This window comes from Triturus cristatus, chromosome 1_1 (genome assembly GCF_964204655.1).
Source record: "Triturus cristatus chromosome 1_1, aTriCri1.1, whole genome shotgun sequence".
NCBI lineage: Eukaryota > Metazoa > Chordata > Amphibia > Caudata > Salamandridae > Triturus > Triturus cristatus.
Window position 1 is genome coordinate 253007603 of NC_140579.1, and position 10276 is coordinate 253017878.

At 42.0% G+C, this 10276-nt stretch overlaps 1 long non-coding RNA gene across 1 annotated transcript in view; it reads left to right on the forward strand.

The window, feature by feature from the left end:
* LOC146870095 (uncharacterized) overlaps nucleotides 1-7455 on the forward strand; it is a 72716-nt gene extending 65261 nt beyond the window's left edge. Inside the window, exons 2-3 of the long non-coding RNA XR_014958981.1 lie at nucleotides 2652-3249; nucleotides 7345-7455. This is a non-coding gene — a long non-coding RNA (uncharacterized LOC146870095). The remainder of the gene's footprint in view (nucleotides 1-2651; nucleotides 3250-7344) is intronic.
* Nucleotides 7456-10276: the final 2821 nt, after the last annotated feature.

A 10276-nucleotide genomic window follows, 5' to 3' on the forward strand; every position in this document is an offset into this window, starting at 1 on the left:
TTTTTAAACCTGGGGCCGCATTTGGCACGGCAAGTAAAGCAAAGGCACTGCCGCCACTATCACCGTGGCATGCCGTACTATGTAGAAAAAAAAAAAGATGTTGCGAGCGTGTCATGCCTGCTATAGCAGGCATGCGAAACTCATTAAACAAAATAGTGCTTGGAGACTGTAATTAAAGCCTACAGAGCAACAACACATGTAAAAAAGTGTGTCCTCATGGGAGGTTACAAATGAAGACAAGGCAGAACTAAGGAGGGACTAACAAACCTATATACAAATCAGAAGCCAGCATTTACTAAGGACAATGACACAACCCATTGATAAAAATAGGCGGAGCTTCAAGTACATACTCCAATACAGCATGTCTCGCAGAGCAGTGCATGTGCTGCCCAGGCTCGACCTAAAAAATTATCAAGAACGTCCACCAGTTTTTTAAGGGACAACTAGGGCATGGAAAGATTTACTGCAAGTTTTTAGGCCAAAACTATTGATGTTGATACTGTAATTTTATTTAGAGCTTACTACCCCTGACGAGGCGTCAAAGGTCTTTTCTGAGAGTAGCACGCTAATCTGGAACCCATAAAAGATTAGTGATGGGTTAGTACAGGGAAATAGGAATTAATTTGAGCGGTGGACGTGCAAGTCTGTTAGTTGGATTGAAAAGGATAGAGGAAAGGGTCTAGAAAGTGTTTATTGGGAGATCATGGTAGTAAGACCCCTGATGAGGCTTCTAAGAGCTTTTCAGCAAGTAGCACGCTGCTCCGGAAGAAGACATCGATTTAGGATTTCAAGTCTTGATTGATTGAAAGGCCCTATACCAGGCCTCTTCTGATTGTAAGTGTCACAACCTTATTTACAGCTGGTGCTGATCCCGATAGAAGTCCAAACAAAGTTAGCAGTGTGGTCTACAACACCTATATCTCAACGCAGAGTAGATCACATCTTTACAATGTGCACATGGACACGAGTCGTCTTTGCTGGCATACGGGGGGGGTGAACTGGAATGTCTGCTGTTGGTTTACTGGTAAAGATAACCCCCTAACGAATGTACACCATAAGTAACATAGAAATAACCCTGCATGCTTGCCATATTAACCATAAATACAAGCAAGGCTTGGCCTTCTGGTGTTTGAGTGTGATGGTTTGGCCACAGAAAGCCAAATTGACAAGCAGGCAGCTTTGGACTGGTAAGTAAACCATATAAATGAAACAATACAGAAAGGGTTAAAGGAACAGAGAGGTCAGTGCATGAGCTACAAGGAGATCAAAAATCGGAATCTATGTGAGACTTCACTTGTGTTCAGGGCTTTAAGTGGAATGAAAAAGTGGGAGGGGCTAAAAGTGGCGGGCCTGTATAATTAAGGGTGTGGTGTAAACATATAAACTAAGATTCTCACAGAGTGCCACTATACCCACACATTTGCATAGAATCACAACTGCAACTGGCATACATGACCATTGCTCTGTGCGCCTTACGGAGAAGCCAAAGATTGGATCGCCATGTATTTATTTATATGCAGTTTTATATAGCACAAACTCAACCCGCAGGTATTGGAGCACTTTACATGAGCACCAATTACATCACACAAGGAAGCATTCATTTCTCTTATGCACAGGAAGATTAAGGGATTGGCCCAGACTCACACTCCGAAGAGCAGACACTCATCTGCTGGGCTGACCAGATTGTGAAATTAAAACCTTTGACATTACACAAACATCAAAGTAGGACTGACATTTTGCATTAACCTGGGCAACAGAATGACTTAATCGACAGAGCTCATCAGCATAGAACCACAGACAATGAGGTGTTAAATAGAATTAATGCTAGCTTTACAGACGGTATCATCAGTGTTAATTAAACAGTGTCCTAATGAGGGCTGCTATCTAATCCTGCCCTAGAACACACAAATACTTACCTCCTTGGCAAGTAGTTGTGTTCAATCGACTGTCCCAATTGCTAAATTTACTGAAATCTGCCCAGAGCGATAGTGGAAAAACTGTCTCGGCAAATCGGGGTCACCTAGTCTCCCTGTCCTGAGTGCTTCTCTCATTCAAGTGATCCCTACATTCTGGACTTTCCCTCCTGCTGTCAGTCCCCAATTTAGAATGATTGGTTCTGGGGGAGGAAGTCCCCTCAGGAATGAACTCTCTCTTGTCCTGCATAAAATAACCTAACAGGTGTGTATGCAGAGCACACATTTATCTCAGGGGATTTGCTTAGAGATATTGACAGATATGTATTACTATACAGAAGTACTCATTTTTATCGACCTCAGAAGGATGAAAGGCTTAGTGGAGCTGATGGAGCAGGTAAAATAGTTTCTTTTTATATACCCAATACATTTATATATGTTTATATTAAAATGATTAATAATTATAATAATTAATAGCTTGATGTGTAAGGACTAAACCAACCTTATTAACCGAAAGAATACACGTGGGAATAAGTCAACTAAGTTGTATGCATATTAAAAGGTAAATGTTGCTTGAGTATTATTATTGTGATTTGCGCTTAAATAAACCAGCATTAACGGCTTTGGATATTGCATATGGCTAGATAAATGTATACACATAAGGGTATTAGCAAGGGAATAACACTGTATTAATCATTTTTATGTATTAATTACGATTTTGTGTTTCTTTGCTTAAAGTTGACTATTCTGGCCTACCAAAAGATGGCCGCCGACTGAAACCTAACTAAAGTACATTACTTCATCATTTGAACAATGGAGAAAGGCGCCTGCATTGACTTCGTTCGTGTCCCTTGGGTGACCTGTCAGACCATGCCCATGAAGACTACCCTGGGCGAGGTGCCAATGTCCCTGAACGTGAAGCAAATGTTGCTACTGGAAATATGAACTGTCGAACCCAACCTGTTACCAACGAACTGATACATTTAGGACTTCGGAGTAGTCTTTCCCATACATTTACTTTGAGACTTCTTCCACATGGGAAAATTTGAAAATGTTTCCTAATGTATTGAGATGTATTTTGAATTCAGCCAATCATTGGCCTGGGAAATGAGAAAATGTAACTTTTATATGTACATTTTAGTATAAATATTAGTAGACTAGAGAGGGAATTAGTGCAGTCTCCCCATCGCCACTTTATGCAGAAGCTACGGACGGAGAATCGATGATCAGAGACCCCTATGCTGACGGAGAGGATGGTGACTCTATATGATTGAAAACTCTGATGAACTTATTGAGGACCAGTTCTGACTTAGAGAACGACATTTAGCCAGAATAGGTAAATATGACAAAAGATAAAATTGCATTATTAAGATTTAACCTGCATTGAAATTAGATAAAAGAAAATTATTATTTGAAGTACTGTGTCGGGTGATTATTTCATTGAAATGTTTATTGATTAATTTGAGAGTAAAACCATCATTAAACTAAATAACAACTAAATGATTTTATCGACCTCTTGATGGAGGAATTGTTAGGATGATTCAGTGGAAGTGGTTTCCTCTATCAAAGCGAACAGCTTTGGTTCGGATTTGATATCCCTTTGTAGGCACGGATAGTTTGAGAGAATGAATGTTGGTGTTATGGGCCCCACCAGCGTATGATGTGTGTATGTGCGTGTGACTGAGAAATCATTCTGTCCGTGGAAGCAGGGGGAAATTTAGTAATCCGAACTGCACCAGTATTTCTGGTAGCTAGAGATGGTTTTTATTGTTTTGGTTTGATGATATTGGCATGTATATAGCTTATTGATTATTGATTGGTATTGATATATGTACTAACACTATATGTTGAAGTCGTGTTGAGTTTTATGTTGTCTGTACGGCTTCTGGGAGGTAGGAAGTCGGGAATTGATAACAGTTCCATCGTAGAGCAGAGGTAAGTGCTGCTCTCGGGAAAGACGGGATTGTGGTTGCCCGTAGGTACACGGGAGAAACGTGTGACAATTGAAGTTGCACGACGCATTGTCTGGGTTCGATTCGGTAGCATCGCCGGGTGTTACCATTAGTAATATTTTCTGTGTGAGAAAGGTGTGAATGATAGCAAAGGGTTACCTGTGAAATTTTGGTCTTAGGTACCAGGAAACCAATTGGCATATCGATAACGCTTATCACTGAAAAGGTAGCAGGTGTTCTCTGAGCTTGTTAGAGGGACAAAGTAGAGGTAAGCGCTGCTTTGTTAACGTATGTTATAATTCTGTAGTAGGACAGGCTGTTCGCTGTTCTCGGAAAAGACAGGATTCTGTGGGTAATGAACTATATTTTCTTGCGTGAAAGTGCGTGAATGAAATAGCATTCGGGTTAATTGCGGAACTCTAGATTTATTTCTCAGGAGCATTGCGTTTCCAACTATGTGTCTTAAATCTGGAGAAAACAGTTAATTGATGCTTGGTAGAAGGGTGAAGTAGAGGGATGTACTACTTTGCCAATGGACGTAATGATTCTGTAGTAGGGCAGAGGTAAGCGCTGCTCTCGGGAAAACAGGATTCTCGTGGGAAAGGACTTTTTGCTATTCTGTGGTTAGCGGAGCAGACAATGGAGATGTTTGTGTGTTGTAACTAACAAGTATTGTAAAATTGAAACAAAGTCTACCGAGTAGTTTTGTAAAGGAGGGGTAGACTGAAGACAGGAGTCAGGAGCAGGAGCTGCTGCAGCGACTGCTGACGTCAGAAAGACTGCGCTGGGATTGGACAGCTAGTCAGAGGGGTAAAATGCTCCAGGATTGGTGCGATAGTGTGAGTCGCGCAGGGATTGGAGATTATGACATTGACGTAGACGCTCCAGGATTGGTGCCTTAGAGTGAGTCGCGCAGGGATTGGAGATTGTGACAGTGACGCAGACGCGCTAGGATTGGTGCGTGAGAGTCGCGTTGCTATTGGACTAAAGATCGAACAAACGAAGACAAGATTAAAGGGTTTACGAGAGAAAGGAAGATGTATTATCATTCACCTGAGAAAAAGAAGAAATCCTTATTTAATAAAATAAAGGGGTGGTTCGTGAAAGACAAAGAGATCGTGACTAGGGAAGGACAGTTACTTCCTCCAGCGAAAACACCCGCATCCTTCATGGTTGCGAAGTATGGGTACCATACTTGCATCTGGTTAGACAATTGGGCGAAGTATACAAAGGAAGATGGAGTATTAGCGTTTCCAGAAAATGGTTCCTTTAATTTGGCAATATTAAGGAATTTACGGGAGAGGATGATGAGCTTAGATCCGCGACCTAGGCGTACGCAGTTTGAGGCATTGACAGAGTGGGAAGACGAGATGCATGAGCGAGAAAAACAGAGATATGGTAGTAGATACAGATATATGTTCGGACGGCCAAACGATCGTGAAACTCATTGTGATCGAATGAGAAGGTGACGAGATGCAAGTATGACTGAAGGATTGTTTCCAGTAAGAACTGCAGGGAAAAGTGAGGGAAGGAATTGCATAGAAAAACACAATGTAGAAACCAGAAGGTACGGAGCAAATGAAACAGAAGACGATGTCTTAGATGATATGTTTTACAAAAGTCCACCTCCATACAGGCAGGAATCAGAAACGCCAACCGCAGCAGGTACACCAGTGAGGGAAACTCTGAGAATCCTTAAGACAGAAGTTGTGACTCCAGAGGTAAAGAGAAGGAATTCTCTTAGGGAACGGGAGATGGAAAATAAGGTAGAGAATGAAAATTCAAGGGAACTAGCAAAAACCACATTAGAACTGACAGAGAAAATAAGAGAATTGACAAAAAATCTAGAAGCAGTTACAGTCCCTGTGACCATAGGTCCCGTTATGCCTATTTTTGAGAAGCAGAAAGAAAGTGAGCGTGGTCTAACAGTCCCGTATGTGAACAATAGACAGACAGAACAGCCCCTGATGAGAGCAAAAGAGAATCCCTGGAGACACACCATGAGTGAAGGTGAACTGCATGTGTCAAATAACCCATTTTATAATCCTGATACTGTAGAGAGAAGCAGAATGGTAGGAGGACCAATATTAGAACCACAGAGACTAATGGAACCAGGGAATGTAGAAAAATCAGTGGGTATAACTACAGACGAATTGAGCGAATGGCTGAAGGGCTTGCAAGGTAAAGAAAAAGAATCCCATACCATTGATGTGGCAAAATTACGGATGGTGTTAGAAGAATTAATAGTAGGGACCATCCCCACAGAAAAGCTGAAAAATTACCAAGATGAGGAATTGCTGTTTTTGTGTAAAAGTATCACTTGGAGAGCAAAGAATTTACATGACAGACTAGCAGAAATAGCAAGTGAAATGGGAATTGACATGGACAAGGTAAAAGCTTTACAGAAGCCTTACCGAGTGGATTTCACGGAAAGAGATATTGAGAATCTGAACACTGCAGGACGAATAGGGCAGATTAGGGACATAATCACAGTGTTGAGGAAATGGGGAGATGTGGACAAATGGAAAAGCAGGTGGTATAGGAAGCGGGATGATACCTCAGACAGAACTTTTCCAGCATTTCCTGTGAGAGAAAAGGAAAAAGTAGTGACAGAATTCCCCATGAGAGAGATTCCAGGAGGGGGATATGTGCATGTCCCATGGACAAGACAGGACATTTTGTCATTTACAAATGATTTCCCTCGATTACGAGAAAAGCCGGTCGAGTGGTACAGACAGGTAGACAGATTTGTTAAATTGTCAAAAGTGCTGTGGATTGATCTGAATAGTCTGTTTGATATAATAGTGCCAGCAGACTTATGGGCAGAATGCAAGATAGTCATAGATTGGCCAACTAAAGAATACCCGAGAGATCCCAAAACAGGAGCACCAGACCCAGAGGTAATGAAGAAATATGAACAGGTCATGGTGTTTTTGAAAAACAAAGTACCTCCCAAAGAAACAGACTGGGTTAAAATAGATCGAACCCATCAAGAAGCGAAAGAGTCAGTTCACGCTTACTATGAAAGGCTAATATTAGCTTTCAAACAGTTCAGTGGAGATGACAATCTGGGAGAAAAGGACCTAAGTCATTTTGTATACAGATTTGTGTATGGTCTGCGTCCTGAAATTGGGGAAATGATTAAGCAGCATACAGTGGACTGGCAGAGTAAGAAAATAGATGAGATCCTGAGACATGCTAAATATTTTAGTGATGAGATTGAGGCAAAGCAGCGAAAGCTAAAAGAAAAGGCAATGTGGGCTCAAGTGAAAGTCGCAGAGAGACAGGAAGCTCAGCTGGTTGAACAAGCTAATAACCCAGGTATTAAACCAAGATTTGGCCCAGGAAAAGGGAAGGGTAATATAGAAGACGCTAAAAAGAAGTTTCCATGCCACAATTGCGGAAGGTTAGGGCACTGGAAATCCGAGTGTAAATATCCACCAAGTACTAATAATGAAAATCCATCATTGAATCCACAGGTGCAGTGTGAGGTGAGTGGCCCACCGCCGCAACAGCAGAAGGCTGTTAATCCACAGAATCGGGTGCCAAAACCGTCATTACCGCAAAGCAGGAACACCCAAAGATATAGCAAAGAAGCGGGATTCTACAATGAAGTACAGGTAAACAAACCGCAACACGCGAGCGCTGTGTCACAATATTGGCTGCGAAATGACGAGAGTGAGTCAGAGGAGACTTATTGACGGTGCCGAAGAGAGGAAGAAGGGTGCGTACTTGGCGCAACTCTAGAAATAGATCAGACAGGACCATTTGTGGATGGGAAAGTTAATGATGAAAACATTACTTTTCTAGTAGACTCCGGAGCTACGCGATCTACTGTCAGGTCAGCAGATGTGAAAAATCTTCCTCTTTCGGATGAAACAATCCAAGTAGTTGGTGTGTCAAACACCCAGATAAGGACCTACCTTACCGAACCGGTAAAGGTCAAAATAGGGAAATTCACAGACATGCACCGATTTGTGGTGTGTGATACTAGTCCTGTGAATCTGTTAGGAAGGGACCTTCTGTGCAAAATGAATTGCACCATATTCTGTACTCCAGATGGAATAGCATTTGAGACACCAGATGAGGATGTACTGTATAAGATGACAATAGCTAATCAAGAAAGTGAAATTACAGGAATTTATGCAGTATTTAACCCAGATGAATTACCCAAAGAATTGAAGCAGTCAGTGAAGGCAGGAGTCTGGGATTTTACTGGAGAAGATGTAGGCCTTATGAGAAATATAGATCCAGTAAAGATTACACTCAAAGAAGGAGTAGTTTATCCAAACATTCCCCAATATAGACTGACTCCGGAAATAATTGAAGGGGTGACATCTTTAATTGAGAAAATGATTCAACAAGGAGTGTTGAGGGAATTAATGAGCAGTCCATGTAACTCACCTATAATGGGACTGAAAAAGCCCAATGGGAAGTTCAGGATTGTGCAAGATTTGAGAAAGATTAACAAGATTGTTGTGTCATGTTGTCCCATTGTTCCAAATCCATCAGTGATATTGTATCAGATTCCCCATGATGCAGAATGGTACACAGTAATTGATTTGTGGCATGCTTTCTTTTCCATTCCGTTGCATCATGACAGCCAGCCGATTTTTGCATTTCGGTTTGGAGAGCGTATTTTGGCATGGTGCCAAATTCCACAGGGGTACACAGAGAGCCCCTCCATTTTCAATCAGTTGCTAAAGAAATCTCTGGAAAGTCTTACCATGCCTGAAAATTTGGTTTTGGTTCAATACATTGACGACCTATTGGTGGCGTCAAAGACACGTGAAGCCTGTGAAACGGACACAATAGCTTTGCTGAATCACTTGGCAGATGGAGGACTAAAGGTATCTCCGACAAAATTGCAATACTGTAAAAAAGAAGTACAATATTTGGGTCATACCATTGAAAAAGGGCTGAGAAAAGTAACCATAGACAGAACCAGAATTATTAGAGGAATGAGAGCTCCAATGACCCAAAGAGAGGTGAGAATGTTCCTAGGGATGGTTGGTTACTGTCGTCAGTGGATAAGTAACTTTCCCCTGATTGCCAAACCATTGGTAAAATTGACGAAAAGTGAGGTTAAAGACCCCCTTGAACTGAACAAAGAAGAATTGGCAGCATTCAGACAGCTAAAGAACAGTCTTTGTGAAGCCCCAGCTCTGGGAATGCCAGACTATGGGAAAGAATTTGAGTTATACTGCAGTGAGAAAAACGGATGTGCACTCTCAGTGTTAATACAGAAACATGGAAGGCAAAGGAGACCAGTGGCATATTTTTCGTCAATGTTAGATCCAGTGGCTGTAGGTCTGCCCGGATGTCTGAAAGCAGTGGCTGCTACATGCCGAAGCCTAGAGCAGAGTGAGGGAATCGTGATGGGGTATCCAGTAAGAGTGTTTGTACCTCACAATGTGGCGATCCTTTTAACAAGGAGTCGAACACAGTTCATGTCCCATAGTCGGCTGACTAAGTATGAGAAGGTCATTCTAGGTGCAACCAATGTGAGTCTGGAAAGATGTGTGAATGTGAATCCAGCTACACTTTTGCCTGATGCAGAGAGAGTGGAGGTAAGAGATGATGTTGATCATGATTGTCTGGATGTGCTTGACTTTTGCACGAAACCTTGACCAGACATAAAAGATTTACCATTGCCAGAAAGTGATTATGTGTTGTTTGTGGATGGGTCATGCTTGAGAACAGATGAAGGATTGTTGAGTGCGGCCTATGCTATATGCACAGTTGCTGCAGTCATAGAAGCATCACACTAGAAAGGAGTTAAATCCGCTCATGTAGCAGAACTAGTGGCATTGACTAGGGCATGCAAAATTGGGAAGAATGTGGTAGTGACTGTGATAACAGACAGCCAGCACGGCTTTGGAGTTGTCCACGATTTTGGCCAACTTTGGCTGCAGAGAGGTTTCCTGACCTCAAGTGGAACTCCTATAAAGAATGCAGAAGTGGTGGGAAAATTGCTGGAGGCAATACAGTTGCCAAAGGAACTGTCAGTAGTAAAATGTGCTGCTCATAGTCAGGGTAGTGATTATATCACTACTGGGAATCGCTATGCCAATGACATGGCTCAGTACTGTGCCCGAAATCTATATTCGATCACTAGGGCAAAGGAAAAGGAAATGTTTTCTTGCTCCATAATGTTTACTAACATTGTGGGAACATGGGAAGAAGTAAGGCAGTTACAGGATGAAGCAGGATATGAAGAAATGAAGCAGTGGGTAAAAGCAGGTTGTGCACCAAGGGAGAAAGATCATGTGTGGGTCTATCGGGATGGAATACCAGTAATGCCTGATAGCATGATGTCAACCATGGCACGGATGTATCATGGCCAAGGACATCTGGGAAGGGATGCCATGATAAGGGCTTTTAAGCAGACCTGGTACAATGCAAAATTCA